Source organism: Rattus norvegicus, chromosome 5 (assembly GCF_021556685.1).
Source record: "Rattus norvegicus strain SHRSP/BbbUtx chromosome 5, alternate assembly SHRSP_T2T, whole genome shotgun sequence".
Taxonomy (NCBI): domain Eukaryota; kingdom Metazoa; phylum Chordata; class Mammalia; order Rodentia; family Muridae; genus Rattus; species Rattus norvegicus.
Genome location: NC_141538.1, coordinates 30444946 through 30462954, shown reverse-complemented (window position 1 = coordinate 30462954; position 18009 = coordinate 30444946). Strand labels below are relative to the sequence as shown.

Genomic DNA, 18009 nt, shown 5'->3' with positions numbered 1-18009 from the left:
AATGCCAGGCAGAGGTCACCTAGATCAAACTTTGTCCTGTTTCTAAAGTGTGTCCGGATGACTCCTGAGCTGCTGTTGTCTTTGCCTTCCTTTGCTGGGTTCAGGGCATCTTGATGGGAGCCCCCTCCCTCTAAGATCTCTCGAACAGCTTTCTGGGTGCTCTAAACTACTGACAGAAAGACAGTAGCTTAACGGGAAAACGACTCCATTGCACAGTGATTGCAGCATCTGTGGTAGAACAGAGGGTGCAGGGACAGCACCCCCTCCTCAGTCTCATGCTAATCTCACTGTGTTTAGAGAAGTAAGATTGACTCGGCCAAGAACTTCTCAAATTTTGACCATGTCTGCTTTCCCATCAGCTAGATAAAATGACCTTGGGCCACAGAATCAAATAGCTTTAGTCTGCCTGATGATTCATTTCCTGGAATCAATCAATTGCATCTCTCCTCACAGGACTTCTCTGGGAGGAGCTGGCTTCCTGCCTAGTCGTCTTTTAATAATAGTGTAAAAAGTAGTTTTTAAGTCTACAAAGTTTTTGTGGGGTGGGGGAGGTTGGGGGGTTGTTTTTGGTTTTGTTTTGTTTTAAGAAAAGGAAATGTGTAGCTGGATAAAATTTTAGACTGTTGTTGTTTTCAGTGATAATGCCATGCCACCAGGGCCATGGCACATGGGCAAACCAGCTAAGGGTGTCTTTTCAGCTCGTCTTCCCATGTCTATGAATAGATTCCAGCTTAGACACAGGAAACAGAGTAAGGAGAGATTCTCTATCTGGGTGGAGTCACACAGCCTGTGACAAGATAGTCTATCCCAGCTGGTCTAGCTGATTTAAAACAAAGACAGCATTCAGACGTGGACTCTGCTCTTCCTGCTCCTGCGAATAATAAAGTAAAAATCCCCCAGGGGTCCATTCTTATCAGAAGATGACCACGATCCTGCTTGTGTCCCTATCTTACGCTACTTGTATCCTTGACTGCAAACTCATAATTTGTTGGTTAAACTCTAAAAAGTCCCAAAGCAGCCATCCTCTTCACATGTGATTGAATTTCTGAATTGTTTCCTGTCTTCTCTGGAGTATGAGGGTCACATGGTTCTGAGAGCAGTGTCGAGATTCATCAGACCAGTATTCCCCCAGACTCACTCCTGAGACTGATGCTTCATGCTGACCAATACATGGGTCAGGGTAGACAGCACTGTGCTTTAGAAACCCATTTGCATGCAGTGACAACAGGAGTTTAACACCTTCCTGGTAATAACAGGATAATAACAGGAATAAGGTCAATATCGGTAATAAGATTAGTGATTCCCCCTTTGAAAGCAAAGAACATAGGGTTTTTTGGTTTTTTTTATGACAAGAACTGTTGAATGAGGGGCAGTCAGTGCTGAGCTGTGCCTGCTCAAGCAAGCATGAGAAGCAGAGGTTTGACCTCTAGTACCCATGTAAAAAGCCAGTCATGGCAGCATGGACTCATGGAGATAGGAACATCTGTAGAGTTTGCTGGCCAACCAATCTTGCCTAAACAGTCAGGCCCTTAGTCCCAGGTGGGAGACAAACCTCAAAAAGACAAACTCCTGAGGTGCATGCATGCATGCATATCTATGCAAATGTATGCTCTCACACACAAATGAAAAACTTCTATTCATATAAAAGAATTTAATTGCAGTTACCCTATACAGGGGATACATTCCTCCCATATGCCACAGGTTAACAAAACAAAGAGCCCAATGTCAAGTGTAGGATAAGTTGTTGTTTAGAGGTATCCTAGAAACTCCCCGAACAATACACCCTATGTCTATTACTCTTAGTTGTTCTTAAAGCAGAACTTTAGGCTAAGCCCTCTTACTGAGGACTCCACACACTTTGACCATAGGACATTGAGAAAATCGAGTTGTTATTGTCCAGAAAGCTTTCTCTCCATTAATTAGCTTTCATAGTACCAGAAGATTCTATGCAGGTTTCTGGGGTAGAAAAGTCACCAAGGGTCTCACCAGGTGTGATCCCTGAGAGCTACAATAACAACCAGCATGTCAAGATACGCTCATGGGTACAAAAGTGGCACAAATGTCACGTAAGCAACCAACTATGATCCAATTGTATTTAAAACCTGTTCCACAGGAGACACATAACTGATACCGTAAATCGGGCCAAGAGCCCAAGGTTGGGAAACTCAGAGAGCCAGGGGCACATCTACTACTACTATTTTTAATCATATCTCTGTACCTATAAATTTTTATCTCTTTACCCATAGATTAGTGCAGCTCTCAGGCTTCATCAGAGTTTTTTAGTGCAGTAGACAGAAGCTAACATGGAAACTAACAATTGGTCAAAGCACAAACTAAACGTAGAACTCTCAGCCACAAATAGGGCATCTGTATTTGTACCCTACCCCATGCTACCATTCCTAAGGCTCAGGCACCATAGGGGAAGGAGGTAGAAAGACTGTAAGAGTCAGAGACATGAAGGGAACACTGCATCCACGAAATCACAGCCCTCATGGTTGCCTACACAGGATCAAGCCAGGCAACGTACCAGCATGGAGGGGTGGTTCAGGGGCTCAAGTCTAATCTAGGACTTGTAGACAGTTGATGGTTTCTGGAGAAAGAAGAGTATCTTTCAGGGTGTGGTCCTTGGTAGGTTGACCAACACTCCAGTGGATGACCCCATATCCAAGAGTATTTGAGCAACACAAACAGGACTCAGGAGATTATACAAAACAAAGGGGAAGGATAGAAAATTTGGAGAATGCCAGCTAGACCCGAGAGAAGTTAAGGGAAGAGAGAGATGGGTATGATCAAAATACTTTGTATTCATGTGTAAAATTTCCAAAAAGTTATTAAAATATTTTGTTTTAACAAGTAAGCAAGAGTGTTTGAAAGACGCTTTTAATTGTAGATAGCTCATGAAGGTGAAACACTTCAGAACTTTTGTCTGTAATGATATTTTAGTCATTCCTCTAATGTTGGCCATAGGAAATTCAGAAGTAAAGTCTCATTTATGGATAAGGTTAGTGAGGAAAAAAGTGTAAGTAGACTCGTAGAAACAATATGACAACTTACAATTGTTCTTAAGATTTAAAGTGTGGAACATTTTTGTTATATTTAGCCTTTCAAGAAACGAGAAGCAGTGAGTTCTGACATTTTCTACTTTGAATCACTTGAAAATATTTCTCTAAATCACGTGTTATACACTGTGCATCAGCCTGTCAACAATCACCTTGCTTGAGAGAAGTATGAGGAAGTATTTTAGTAATGTAATATGTGTCCAGCATCTGTTAACTTAATGTTGACAAAAACAACACCAAAAGCTTCCATTCACTGCTTCTTAGGAATCACTTCTTAGACCTGAAGGCTCATTGGTCATGTAATCTAACAGCTCTGAACTGTCAAGCTTATAAACCTACAGGCTCAGCCAGCTGACAGGAATCCAGACAACCAAATGACTCTACACACCTTTCAAGGAAGAGTTTACATTTTTTTGTTCCACATGTTTTCAGTTGGATAAAACAAAACTAATTTCCTGCTGGTCAGTACTTCAAGCTGAAACCAAATCCTCCATGATTCCTTTCACTGGCCCAGACAGGAACTGTTTTGTGACTAATTCAAACAGAACAGTTTCTCCTTTCTCATAGTCCTTATATCTGCTGCTGAGTTTATTTCAAGGTTCCTTCTGGTTGGTTGTTGATTTTTTAAGAAATTTTCTAAGCTAGATTAACAATAGGGTATCATTAAAGAATTAGGCTTAGATAATAAAATGGAATATCAGCTAACAGCATAAAACCATACATGCTGCTTGTCTGAGTCACTGTTCTATTACTGTGAAGAGACTCCATGATCATGGCAACTCATATTTTTTTAAAAAAGCCTTTAATTAGACACTTGGTTACAGCTCAGAGGTTAAATCCAGTATCATCATGGCAGGGAGCATGATAGTAGGCATGGGAGGCATGATGTTGGAGAAGTAGTTGAGAGCTAGATCCTGATCTGAAGAGAGAGAAAGAGAAAAACAGAGAGAGAGAGAGAGAGAGAGAGAGAGAGAGAGAGAGAGAGAGAGAGAGAGAGAGAGATTGATTGATTGATTGATTCTGGACTTGGACTTGGCTTTTAAAACCTTAAAGCGTATCTCCCATGGCATATTTTCTCCAGCAAGGCTATACCTCCTATTTCTTTTAATCCTTTCAAATAGTGCCACTCCTTGGTGACTAAGAATTCAAGTATATGAGCCTATGAGGGCCATTCTTACTCTAAGCACCATACTGCTGTTGCAAAAACTGTAGAAGGTGGCCACCTTACACTGGTCCTAAAAATATTCATTTAAGAACTTTGGAGGCTAAAGAAATGGCTTAGGAAATTAAGCATGCATACTGCTCTTTCCAGAGGACTGAAGATCAATTCCTAGAACCCACATCAGGCAACTCACAACCGCTTCAGCTCCACAAGACCTAGTGACCTCTTCTCATCTCCTCTTGTAAAGGCACTCATGGGCACAAACCCACACACAAACCCACAACTAAAGATAAAACAAAATTTTTAAATTTAAAAAAAAAGGAGTTTGAAACTAATAACAAAACCATGCCCCCTTGGCAGACATAGACCTGATCAGTGGTTTTCAGTCCAGGGATATGATCTGTAATAGCCAGTCCACATAGGTAAGCTCTCATATCCCTGGCTATGCATTGGACTGATGGCTGCTGGACCTTCCGAACCTGATAGTTTATCAAAGCCTAGCTTCCATTCTGAAATATCAGCTCAGTGGCACTAATCATCCAGGGAACTGGTATTGTACCAACAGTCTAGATTTCTGACACAGATAGCATGAATCCTTCCTTGAGCACAGAGCTTAGTGCTCTGAGGATCAAAGAACAGTCTTCCTCAAGGCCTGTGCTTGTCAAGATTATGGTTTCCCACACGGAAGACCCATTTCTGCAGAGATAACCTCGGACAACAATGCAGATCTGGAACACACAACATGCCCGTCTTGCCACTAACATTTTTTTTTCTCACAGTCAGCTAAACTCTTGATTTGACCTTGCATGATCTTTAAATTCCAAGGGCTGATAGTGATCTCGCTGGTTTTCTGAGATTGCCATCAGATTCCACCAAACAAGCTTCTGCTTACATCTAGCGAAGGACTCATGTATCTACATCTGGTGTCCTCTTCCATCACCACAGAGACAGCACTTGACAAGGTAACCAACAATTGTCTCATGAAAAGTCAGAGTGGCGCCCTCCCATCCATGCCTTTGTGACCTCGCATAGCATTCAACACCATCCCTTTTACCCAGGGTGTCCTCACCAGAACTGTCTTGGGTTTTCTTTTACCCTTTGAGGCAATCTCTTGCAACCGTGTATGTGGGACTCTTTGGGTCCAAGCCCATATTACCTTGCCTTGTACTTCAGTCTAGAGATTGGATATGTCAAAGTTTTCTTTCCAGTCCAGAGCTCTCCTCTGGTCAGAAGTATGACTATCTTTTCTACCCATAGCTGTAACCACACCCCATATTCACAACAAACATCACAATCTGTAGTTACCATGTCTTCTATTTTTTAAGATTCATTTTTGCTTAGTGTTTGTGTGGGAGTGCCTACAGAGACCAGAAAAGGACATCAGATCCCTTAGAGCTGGAGTTAGAGGCAACTGTGAACTCTCTGATGTAAGTACAAGGAACCAAACCCCAGTCCTCTGAAAGGGCAGCAAGTGCTCAGAACGGCTGAGTCATCTCCAGCCCCTACCTTAGTGTTCCTTTTGCGTGCTCCCCTTTCGTGATAATTCTGGCAGCCTTTAAGCTTTGGCTTAGCCAAACCATGTGCTGCAACTTCATTACTCTTGCCCCTAAAGGGCTATGTCACTAAACCTTAAGTCAGAAGACCAAGGAAACAAACTGTCCTCCCTTTTGTTTTCTAGTTCAGGAAAAAGTTAAGTTCAGTCCCAGCATCAACCCAGAAGAACTTCTGAAGAGGTCACTATGTCTTAGAACTGGAATTTTCCAAATGCTATGTGACAGAACACAGGAAGTGAAATATCACGACTCTCACTTACACAATGCCCTGGGTAATGGTGGTCCATTATTCCTTCATTCCTGTAACACCAGATTCTTGAAACACCATCTGGAGAGAAGCTCCCCACTTATATGCCGGGTCCCAGTACCCTCACCCTTTGGTTTAATGTTGATTGGGTAGGCAGACTTCTGAGAAAGGCCTTTTATTCTGGGATCTTTCCAAGTCTGCTCTTCCAGTCATGGGAGACACAATTTCACAGAACCAGGATCATATCCAACCAGATACACGATAAGACAGAAGCAGCTGTACCTATCTTCAATCTTCTAAATAACCATAGTAAACCAAAGAAACACAGCAGCAGTTAACGCGACATAGACTTAATGCCTCCTGCACCTCCTATGCCCAGGAAGACTCTGCTTCATAGAACTATGACTTTCCTTCAAGGTTTCTATACCCTGGCTGCATGCCATCATGGGGATTCCGGCTGTTCTGGGGTTTGAGGAAAACTGTCAGAATTTTCTTTTTAAAGTCTCCTTAATTCTGATATATGGGGACATTAAGAACTAACAGGTTAAATGCATATCCTCTACCAGACACATTTACAAGCGTTCCATATATATTATCGTATTCAATCTTCACAACTAAAAACTAGGGGGAATGTAAAAAACACGAAGACATTTTCTTCGAGTTTTATTTTTATTTTATGTGCATGGGTCTTTTGCCTACATGGATATCTGTGCACCACATGCATGCCTGATCTCCAACGATACTAGAAGAGGGCATCTGAGTCTCTGGGACTAGAGTCACAGATAGTTTTGGGCTGCCATGTGGGTGCTGGGAATTGGACTCAGGTCCTCTGGAACAGCAGCCAATGTTGTTAACTACTGAGCCATGGTTCCAGCCCCCAGGTCTAGTTTGAAAAGAAAATATCAGGGAGCAGTAACTCAGTGGTTAAGAGCACTTGCTCTTACAAAGGACCCAAGTTTGGTTCCTAGTACCCATGTCTGAGTGGCTCACTGGGGCACCTATCACTCATCTGGTCCTCGTAGGCATCCATAGACACATGGCAGATGCTTAAACATACACTTAAAATAATTCTTAAATCATCTTTTTTTAGTATCAAAGGGTATACTTTAAATAGAAGCTGCTACCTTCTGCAGAATCTCAGTAGCAGGCACTGCAATGACCGTCTCTCATCCTCTTCTACCTTCCTACAGAGAAGAAAACTCCACGAGCCAGCTAAAAGACTCATAAACTTAGAGACCATACGAGTATCAGTGTGGAGGCTGGAGAGAGCCAGCAGGTAAGAGTACTAGGTATTCTTCCAGAGGACCCAGACTCAATTTCCAGTACCCACATGGCACCCCACAACCACCTGTAAGTCTAGTTCCAGGGGATCCAATACCTGGCCTCTGTGGGCACCAGGAATTCATGTAGGCAAAAGGACCTAAAAAACAAAAATAATAAAACAGCAATTATAGAGAATATCACCATGGCCAGGTGAGTGGAATACCCCCAGAGGCCCACTCACCACACGGCCAGCCCACAACGGGAGTCACTAGGAGGAGCAAGCACACAGTGGAGAGAGGGGAGAGAAAGAGAATCAGAGCAGTTTGAGCATTCTGGCGAGGAGGCAGAGAAAGAAAGCTTTGGTGCTGGGGGCCTAGAGTAGAGTAGGTATGATGAGAAGAGCGGATCTATACACTCCACTACTAAGTAGATCCAAAGAAAAGGAATTTGGTGTGCCAAATCCATGCCTATATCCCCACATTTATTACAACATTCTTCGCAATAGCTGAGATATATCCATTCAGAGAGATGGATAAAGGAAGTATGGCCTAGGTATGAAGTTGAATATCATTTGGTTATTTAAAAGATTAAAGTCAACTTAGATGGAACGAGGCTAAGTGAAATGACTCAGGCACAGAAAGATTAATACTACATGTTCTCACTTATATGTGAAAGATCAAAATACTAACCACAGGTGTCATAGGTAAAATAGTGGTCACTAGACGCTGATAATGGTAGGGGACAGGAAATAAAGGGTATTGTTAGCAGGCTTGGATGAATAGAAGAAATAGACTCTAGCCTTCCAGAACAGTAGAGTGTGAGAGTAGAGAGTGCTTCGAATAACTACTAAAAAGGATTCATAAAACTCTCAACACAATGAAATGAGAATTTGAGTTAATGACTGCTCCGTTGTATACTGTAAACATGGTCTGATAATGGATATGATCTATTACATGATAGTTATACAGTAGATACATAGATTAAAATGGCACACTAAAGCCAAGTCTATAATTCCAACACAACAGAAGCTGAGGCAGGAGGACTGCCATGTGTGAAGTCAACCTGAGTGACCTAGTGAGGACAATCGCTATCTACAATTATAGACCGACTTCTAGGATATACTCTTAAGTAAAAAACACAGCAGAAAAACATATGTAACCTAGTACTACTGGTGCTTAGTAAGTTTGATCCCGATGCCCCTCAAATGTAAACATAATGTTTTGTCACCCACAAGGAGTAAGATACACAGTGTAAGCAATTCACACACATATGCACACCTATGTGGACATATGCATTGACTTCTGCAGTAAGAAACAGAAAGATGAGCCGCATTGTTGGATTATCACAGTAAGAGAGGGGCCAGGTAGAAAGAGCTAGAAGTTGAACTTCCTCTGAGCATAATGGTATAGTGTATAAATCTGACTTGAGACCTGTGCCGGTGCCTTATGTTATTATAAAACGTCAACTCGACATGGACAGAAGCGGTTCTTAAGAATTGAAGTTGAACCAGTGGAAGGGGAAGCCCTGGGTCCTGCTAAGACTGAACCCCCAGTGAACTAGACTGGTGGGGGGAGGGTGGCAATGGGGGGAGGGTTGGGAGGGGAACACCCATAAGGAAGGGGAGGGGGGAGGGGGATGTTTGCCCGGATACCGGGAAAGGGAATAACACTTGAAATGTATATAAGAAATACTCAAGTTAATAAAAAAAAAAAAAGAATTGAAGTTGAAGTGAGACAAATGGGCCTCCTCAGTGTATGAGCTGGAAGTGTAATTGCTCAAGAGTTAATCCGAATGAAATGTGAAGTGGTCTTTGACTATATCCCCGTGAGCCTTATGGACAGACTATAAGAACTTTAATAGTCTCTTAAGCATTTTCCAGAAATGATACTGTCACCTGCAGAACTGAGATCACCATTCGGAAACACATAATAGTAAAACAGGTAAATCACTGCTACTCTTGTTTAGAACCAAGATTTAAGGTAAAAAGAGATGATTATAAAATCAAAGAGGTGAAATAAAAGGCCTGCAATACCAAATTCAAAATATTAGTTTAGACTCGTGATATTTTTTTCTCTTAACTACTGCATTCACACACATATACACACACATACACACACATTCACACACAAATACCCCACACACACATTCACACACAATTACCCACACATACACTCACATTCATACACAAATACCCACACACACACATTCACATACAAATACCCACACATACACTCACACACAAATACACACACATACACACACATACACACACATCACACACAAATACACACACATACATATTCATACACATACATACACATTCATACACACACACACTCACATACACACTCACACACACACACACACACACACATTCACACACACACACAAAGAAGTAGCAACTCTTCATCAATGAGCTGTCCTTCCACCAGCTGGTGATTTTTAAATCTCAGTTTTAAGAGTTTTTTTTTTCATATACCAGCTGAGATGAGGCCTCTAACACATATACAGTAGAGGACTCCCAGGTCTGGGTTCAGTCAGAGAAGATGCACCTAACCCTCAAGAGAGTGGAGGCACCAGGGAGTTTAGAGGACTGGTGGGATGGGTGGGGTGGGTGGAGTGCGGACATCCTTGTGGAGACGGGGTGGGGTAAGGTGTGGGGGTATGGGATGTGGAACAGTCAGGGTGGACTGAGGGAGGGGAGAATAAAATCTGGAGTGTAAAAATAAATAAATAAATAAATAAATAAATAAATAAATTTAATTTTTTTAATTTTTAAAAAAGAGATTAAAAAAAATTAGTCTTCTTAGATAATCTGATGGCTAATGGCCTGGAGTGGAAAACACACAAGATGTGAGGGTAGCATTTGTCAATACCACACCAAGAGAAAGCTTCGAACCTGAGAACATCAAGCACCCAGAAGCCAGAAGGAGCCCTTGATGGCAAAGCACATGGGGACGTCAGAGAAGCAGGGAAAATAATGACTCCAAGCCAAGCATGGTGGCCCACACATGTCTAGCACTCAGGCAACAAGTCAGGAAAATCTAGGGTTCTAAGCCAGCTTTTGCTAATTAGAAAGGCCTTGCCTCCAGAAAACAGGGTAGGAATAATAATGTCAATGAATTTAATACATTGAATACATTAAGCGTCCATGAGATCACGACTGTGTTCAGTAATATATGCCCCACAAACCCCACTGGAAAATGCCAGGCAGCCCACTTACTCTAAAAGTTTAAGTTCGGGGCAGAAATCAAGAAGTACCTTGGCTAATATAAGCGTCTCAGAGTAGCCAGATAGATGTTGTTTTAGCTCATGACACATTTAGCTTGTGACATTAGGTAGAATGGAAAGTCTTGTGTGTACTAAACCAGCTCTTGACCATGGACACACTTACCCAGTCACCAGTGCTCAATCAAAAGCTATTCTTTATGTGACTCTTCTAACTAACAAATGGAGCAATTATATTTTTTGTAGGCATTACTGAAAGAATGGATCATACTGGTCCATTTTGTGTTATATAACTAAGTATCTTCCTCTAGTTGCTGTATAAAGTAAGGAGATCTATTTGGTACAGAATTCTGGTGACTAGAAGATGACCTCATTCTGGCAAGAGCCCTGGATGTGTCACCCCAAAGAAAAGAAAACTGGGACCTTAGGAGGTGAGGGAGCCTGCTGCCCTGGTTCAATTCCGGGATGGAGAGAACTCATTCTCATAGAGTGTGGCCTCCACACATGTGCAATGGCATGTTTACACACACACACACACAAACACACACACACAGAGAGAGAGAGAGAGAGAGAGAGAGGGGGGGGGGGGAGGGGAAGAGGGACAGGGACAGGGAGATGGACAGGGAGAGGGACAGGTGTAAAAAATGTTGAAGAACAAGTCACAACTTAAGAACAATCTCTTAAGTTGGTCCCACCTTGGAATATCCTTCTCCTATGAGAATTTACTGCCAAAATTTGTCCCTTCCAAAGGTAATCATGAGCCAACTGCACAACCCCGAACACTAGATCCCACCTTTTAATGCCCCTCCCACACACACCCCTGCTTTGACCCCACTGCTGAGACTCATGCTCACCAAGCCCTGCAGGGCAAGCATGCCTAAGTAATAGCCAATCCGTGTTCTGGGTCTCAGAATACGACGGTGGTAGGTGGGGTTTTTAAATACTTGGATCTCCAAATAGACACAGGAACAGTTATGAATGAAGCGGATTTTAGTCTTGGATCTGCCTCAGAAGTACCTATTCTATTCAGGTGGGTGTAATGGTGGGGAGTGAGCAAGGTGAAAGGTCAGGCACAAACAGATGACGCCCAAATCCAGAGTGGATGAAGACAAAATAGGATGTTCTACCTTGGATTTTAGATCCTTTAAAAATAAGAACACTGAGACATAAGAAATTCATGCCTATCCCTCCGCACCACCACCACCACCACCACCCGCCTCTTTCCAGGGTTCACGGTGGACTAGGGGTGAATGTTTCTTTCTATAACACTGCTAACTTCTTTAGGAAGCGATTGCGAAACGATTCTTCTACCACCTTGCCAATGCTGTGGACACCTCCACGCTCTGCAGAAAGCTTGAATGCAGATTCCTGCCAGAAGGGAAATCTAGAGTCAAGAGTACAACCTGAGGGGGCCGGAACACTGAAAAGAGGCTGATTCTTCAAGCCATCCTGGAACTGCCTGGTTCCCTGTGCTGAGCAGCGTCCTGCCCCATCAATGTCTGTGAAGTAGGGACAGAAGCTGGGCTGGGGAGTTGGAGGGTGCTGAGCAGACAAGGAGAATGCAAGCTCAAGGTGACCATCCCCTTCAGGTTAGGCGCGGTGATTTGCCAGAACTATGGGTGTGTCTTAAGGCTTTAGAGAGCTTCGTCTGAACATCTGCATGGAGATATGGCCTGAGAGCAGTTACAAGTCATCACACAGTCTATAGCCTGTGAGTTAGCACTGTAGACCTCCCCTGGGCCATGACAGACGTAGAAGGCAGTTTTCTGAATAAGAAGAAGGTTAATTGAAGAAGCTAAAGAAGAAAAGTTTGTGACTTGTCCAGGCTCATGCACCCCAGAGAAATGATCTGGCCTGGAAACCCTCATCTCTGCAGTCTGGACTTGGTGAGCTTGGATTTGGACAGTGCTTTGTGAACACCGCTGGTTGGCAGTTTCTTCACAAAAGCCATACTCAGAAGTATGGTAAACATTCTAATCCTTGAAAGCGAAGGCAACTTCATCACCCAGGAAAGCCAGTGAGTCAGAAAACAGCTCTCTGCCCTGAGCCACCCATTAGTCAGAGTCCAAGAGCAGATGAGAGGATGGAGGGAGCTGGGCAGATGCTGGTAGAGACAAGGGAGGAAGACATGTGCTTCCCAGATCCCTGTATCACTTTTAGAGAGACTGTGAACAATATCCTAGACAAATGTAGCCTCCCTTCCCCCTGTGGCAAGGAATGCAATAACAGACAATGCACTTAGCACCCTATCAATGAGAAGGGAACGGCAGAATACCATGGGAACTGATGGCTGCAGAAATGACTCGAAGGCATCATGGTGTCGTAAGGGGCCCAGGGCATGCCATCAACACGCAATTATACCCAGAGAGGCAGAATGGTAAACACATCTCACTGAATTAATCCAACAGTTTAGCAGCAGTGGTTATATGACAGCCACAAAAACAGAAGACCTGGACACCCTGAATGCTGAACTCCTGACCATGCTGACCTTTCTGACACCGAATCAGGAATCAGAGCAAGGTCATAGCCATTCACCGTCTCACGGATTGTGGAGAATCAGGCTTATGACTTCACTGGAAAGAATGTGCTATTAATAAGTGGAAACCAGACTTTCCACATCACTGCACTGTCTCTAGGAGGAAGGGCAAGCAGTACAAGTTGGAGCCACGGCGATGTTCATTGAGTTGATGAGGACCTGACATCTAGAGTTTTCCTGGTTATGACCTCATCCATGCAGGGCTAAGGAGGTAACTTGAGGGTAAAGGGTTTGCCTTGTAGGCATGAGGACCTGAATTCAATCTCCAGAACGCACATAAAGAGCCAAGCACGGCAGCGCATGTGTATAAGCCCAGCTCTGGGAGGTGAGGCAAGCATGTCCTTGGGGCTCACTGGCCAGCTAGCCTAACCCACTTGGTGAGCTTCAGGCCAGAGAGAGACTCTGTCTAAAAAAATAAATGGGGGACATCTCCTGAGGAGCAACACTTGAGGTTGACCACAAGTACACATCCCCCTCCCCATATATACACAGCGAGATAACATATTGAAGGAGCTTGATTATACATTGATAACTACTATTGTGACCATATTATACTAAATTGATTATAGAACTAGACTGGTAATAATTGGCATGCATTGTCTTTTGTCTTCAAAAGTACAATGGGCATGTGAGATTCTATAGATCCATGGTTGCCCCTTTGGTGAAGCACACTGTGAGGAACATACTTGGCTGGATGTACGCCCGGGTCTGTGCAAGCCAACATTCCCTTATACAGTCTTGAGGATGCTTTGGTAGAAAGGCATGCCCACATATCCCAACCCCCACACTCTCTCGACAGTTGTTGTTGAAACAACTGTTGAAGAAACTTACTGAAGCCCTGGAAAGCCATCACCCAGGTGCAAGCTCATTTCTGCCCGTGGGAGCTTACTGTAATGGGTGCCGTCAGCAGCAGCAAGAACGTTTTTCAAAGAGCTAGTGAGATGCGGCCAGTTAACAGCGTAGCTGCACTATGGCCTCCAGCTGGTCTCAGGCAGTGGTAACACACCTTAGAAACTGCGTCTTGGGATCTGGCTCAGATGGGCTCTCATTCCCGGCTGCATCTCAGAGGCGGAGACATAAGGGGCGGATCATCATGAAAGCACTCTTGCTGTCTGCCTTGAGGGCTCCTTCTGGCATCTGGGCTAAGAAGGCCATCTCTCTACAGGTCTAGTACCTGTTGCTAGCCTAGTATATCAAGAGATGTGACCTACCCTTTCCCTCCTTGATTCTGTGGCTTCTCTTCAGTAGGCAGGGGCTAACAGCATGCAGAAGAGGCCAAGTACCTGGCAGAGTACCCAAGTACTGTGATGGACAACCATCAGCCCAGAGAGTGGGACTCCACCAGGGTAGGTAAGAAATGACGGTTCTGCACAGTATCCTCTAGGGTGAGTGGATAGAGATCCCTGCTGGCCTTCCTCACAGTTGCCGATGCACCAAACACCCCAGCCAAGCTCAAACCAGCGCGGGAGCTAAGCCGCTGCCAGGGCAGCCGGTGCAGTACATCAGAGCCACAGAGAGGGAACCCAGGGCCTTAATGCAGGGGTAATGAGTAGAAAGCAGGGAAGTGGCATTCTGAGTCTAAAAAGCACATCAAGCAATAAAGGAATAATCACGTGAGGACTCATGCTGTACCAGGAAAAAAAAATAACAATGCGTTAACTCATCCAGGTCTAAAACAGCGGACTCTTAAGGTACATGCTGTCATTCTCACAGTCTTCTATAGGGAGCCTCGGACCCAGGGAGCTGGGATAAACTCACACCAAGTAACTCAGCCAGGGACGTGCTATAGCCAGGAAAGCTGACTCAAGCCAAAAATCTTTTTTTTTTCATGTTCAATTAGCTTTTATTAGATCCCAACCTTGGAATCTTTTTTTTTTTACATTGAACATAATTATGCAACCCTTCTATAGAAGCAGAATATAAATTCTTGGAATATCTAGCAAGATGAGCAGGCATTAGAATGAGAACAAACAAGCACAAATAAGACTTGTTCCATCGGTTACCCGGAAAGAAAGCGGAAGGGATGTGCTGGGTTAAGAAGTGGAATAGGGCATGGTAACCTACATAATTCTTATTTTGGCTTTTCTTTTCAACTTTAATCAAAGTATAATGACATTACTTCTTTTTTTTTTTTTTTTCATCTTTATTAACTTGAGTATTTCTTATTTACATTTCGAGTGTTATTCCCTTTCCCGGTTTCCGGGCCAACATCCCCCTCCCCCCTCCCCTCCCCTTTGTTCCCCTCCCAACCCTCCCCCCCTTGCCGCCCTCCCCCCATAGTCTAGTTCACTGGGGGTTCAGTCTTAGCAGGACCCAGGGCTTCCCCTTCCACTGGAGCTCTTACTAGGATATTCATTCCTACCTATGAGGTCAGAGTCCAGGGTCAGTCCATGTATAGTCTTTGGGTAGTGGCTTAGTCCCTGGAAGCTCTGTCAAGCCAAAAATCTTAACCACCTCCTGTGCTGCCTTCCAATTTCCTAACTACTTTGAGGTTAGGGGACATCGTATAAGTCTACTGAGAAACTGAACTGAGATTCGGATGAGCTTTTATACAGGGGAGATTTCCTTTTTACTTCAGCATCTTCCTTCAGGTTTTAGATTTTAGATTTTTAACCACACCATAGAAAGAGTCTTGCTCAGCACTGTAGGCAGTGAGCCATCTGCCCAGAGGTCAAAGGTCTGTAAAGATATATTAAAGGCAAGGATGATCCTAACAAGCTGAGAGGCTCAGAGAATCCAGTATTATTTCAACGGACCCTCGAACAGCTCCAGTGGGGACACAGGACAGCGTGAAAACTGGAGTGGAGCAGCTGCCACAGGACCACTGGTGCGATGAAGTTATGTCTGACTCAAGCCCGTCAGTATCCAGCTAGTACTCAAAGTTCTGAACCCTAGTCTCAACGCTCCATGTTCCAGGACGGCCTGCACCCTGAGCGACGTGACTCCAAACCCCTGAAACAGATCTTCCCATCCCAGCAAGCCGTCTGTGAAGGATGTCAATGGCTTATCTAGGTCCCTTCTACACCGCCTGTGGAAAGAGTCAGTGCTTCTGTTACTGTGTCACAGCATGGCTAGTCTGTCCTGCCTTCACTGAGTAAAGATACCCCATTCCTCGCTCAATACAGACCTCAATAAGGTGAGAGATTAACGTTCCCTGTGAGAAGCCCAGGCCTGTGGTGGTCACAGTCAACCTCAGGAAACCTGTCCTCGCCTCTCTCTCCCACTGGAAATTCTCCCTCAAAAATGTTTTCTTGAGGTAGAAAAAAAAAAGCCACTTGAGTTTTCTTCATGTTCCAAGAAAAGAGGCTTGCCTGGGACTTGCCGGGTCTCCAGGGACAAGATGACACTCCCTGCTCCTCGCCTGCTTGGGCTCTGCCATTTATTTTATTTTTTCAAAGTTCTCAAATCCGTTCTCCTGTAGCTTGGAGGCTTCAGGATGAAGCTGCTGTCCCTGAGGCCCTGGCAGAGCTTAGCTCTCCCAGCATGGCGGGGGCCTTGGCCTCTGCACAGCAGGCCAAGCAGGTAAAGATTAATTGAATGCTCTGTCACTGCTGTAGCTCCAGGCCGACAGAGATCCTGCTCTGCAGCCCTCGTGTGTGAGAATTAATCTTGCTTTTGTGGGAAGCTGGCTGTGGAGACAGCTTGGTTCCTGTCCCCAGGTTTCAGAGTATGACTGAGTCCCTTCCCTGATGACTCACAGACACAAACCTCATGCCCATCTCTGTGGTGGCTGTGACCTCTCTTGGCATCTGTCATACTGGGACTGACTTCACAGCCATCAAAGCTACCTCCCCAGGGCTGAGCAGATTCATCTCCAGGCAGGGCTGTTTACTCCACTGTAGCTGCTGCCCAGCTGCTGGCTACCTTAAAAGGTTCCCTGGATCCCACACATTTCCTGTGCCTGATGATGCAAGCTGATCCCAGCTTATCTGCTTGGGAGCTGATGAAGACCCAGATTCAACTTCCAGGAAAGTTAGGACTCATGTACCAGCCACCCACCTACTGCTGGACCCGCCCTCCAGAGGGGCCTCCTTTGCTTCCAACAAAGGGCAGCCTGACTTTGAGCCCTAGGAATCTAGAAAGCTTCAAAGTTGGGGAAGTGGGAGGACACCGAGTAGCATCATAGAAGGGTTCTGACTTTGGACCCGAAGTCACCTTATGCTTCTGTGCGTCATGGCTAAGCTAATGCACTACTCCAAGCCTGAGATTTCCCATTTGTGCAACTCTACTCTTCCTCTGCTGCTGACGAAATGGTGTCTGAAAGGCAGGCACGAGGCAAATGGGGTCAGGTAGATCACCTCTCTCTCAAAGATGAGGGATAGTACACAGGGAATTGAGTTATTTCTACCCTCTTCGCCTGTGCTACTTGTAAGTTGGGGACCTACTGTCTTTCAATGGCTTCTGTATGGCAGTGTGGAGGTGAGCAGAAGCCTGCATTTGAGGGCACTACTTGGGTGTCAGCTTCATTCTCAGAGGTCAAAACTCCAAGCTTTGGGAGAAAGGGAGGCCTTTTGGGTTCTGAAATGTGGAGACCAGGCTGAGGTTCAGAGGCAAAGAAGCTGTACCTGTGAGGCCCAACTACCTCACTTTAGCAGGCTCAAAAGCAGGGGTGTGCCTGCCTTCCGCTAGCTGTTAGGAGGGGTCTCTGGGCTTATGGAATGACTGTGAATCTGGAATGATATTTGGACCTTGAACACCCATGATCATGCCTATTAAAACCCTACTTTCTAGAGGTATGCCGTCATCAAGTTTTCTTCACAGCCAGAACCCTGATCTCCCCTTGACTGACCCCTTCCTCCAGTGTAAGACCAGGAAGGGCCCTCCCAAAGAGAACCTTCCCTCTGTGTCAGAACAGAGCCTGCCCATATTCCTGTCCAGAAGTCAGTTTGACAGCAGCCTCATGGAGACCTGAGATCAGTGCTGTGACTCCAGGCAAACTGGTCACCCCACCCCCACCCAAC

General features: G+C 44.6%; 1 protein-coding gene across 1 annotated transcript in view; it reads right to left on the bottom strand.

Moving 5' to 3' along the window:
- Positions 1-18009, bottom strand: part of Cdh17 (cadherin 17) — an 87446-nt gene that overhangs the window by 52615 nt on the left and 16822 nt on the right. The window lies entirely within an intron of this gene.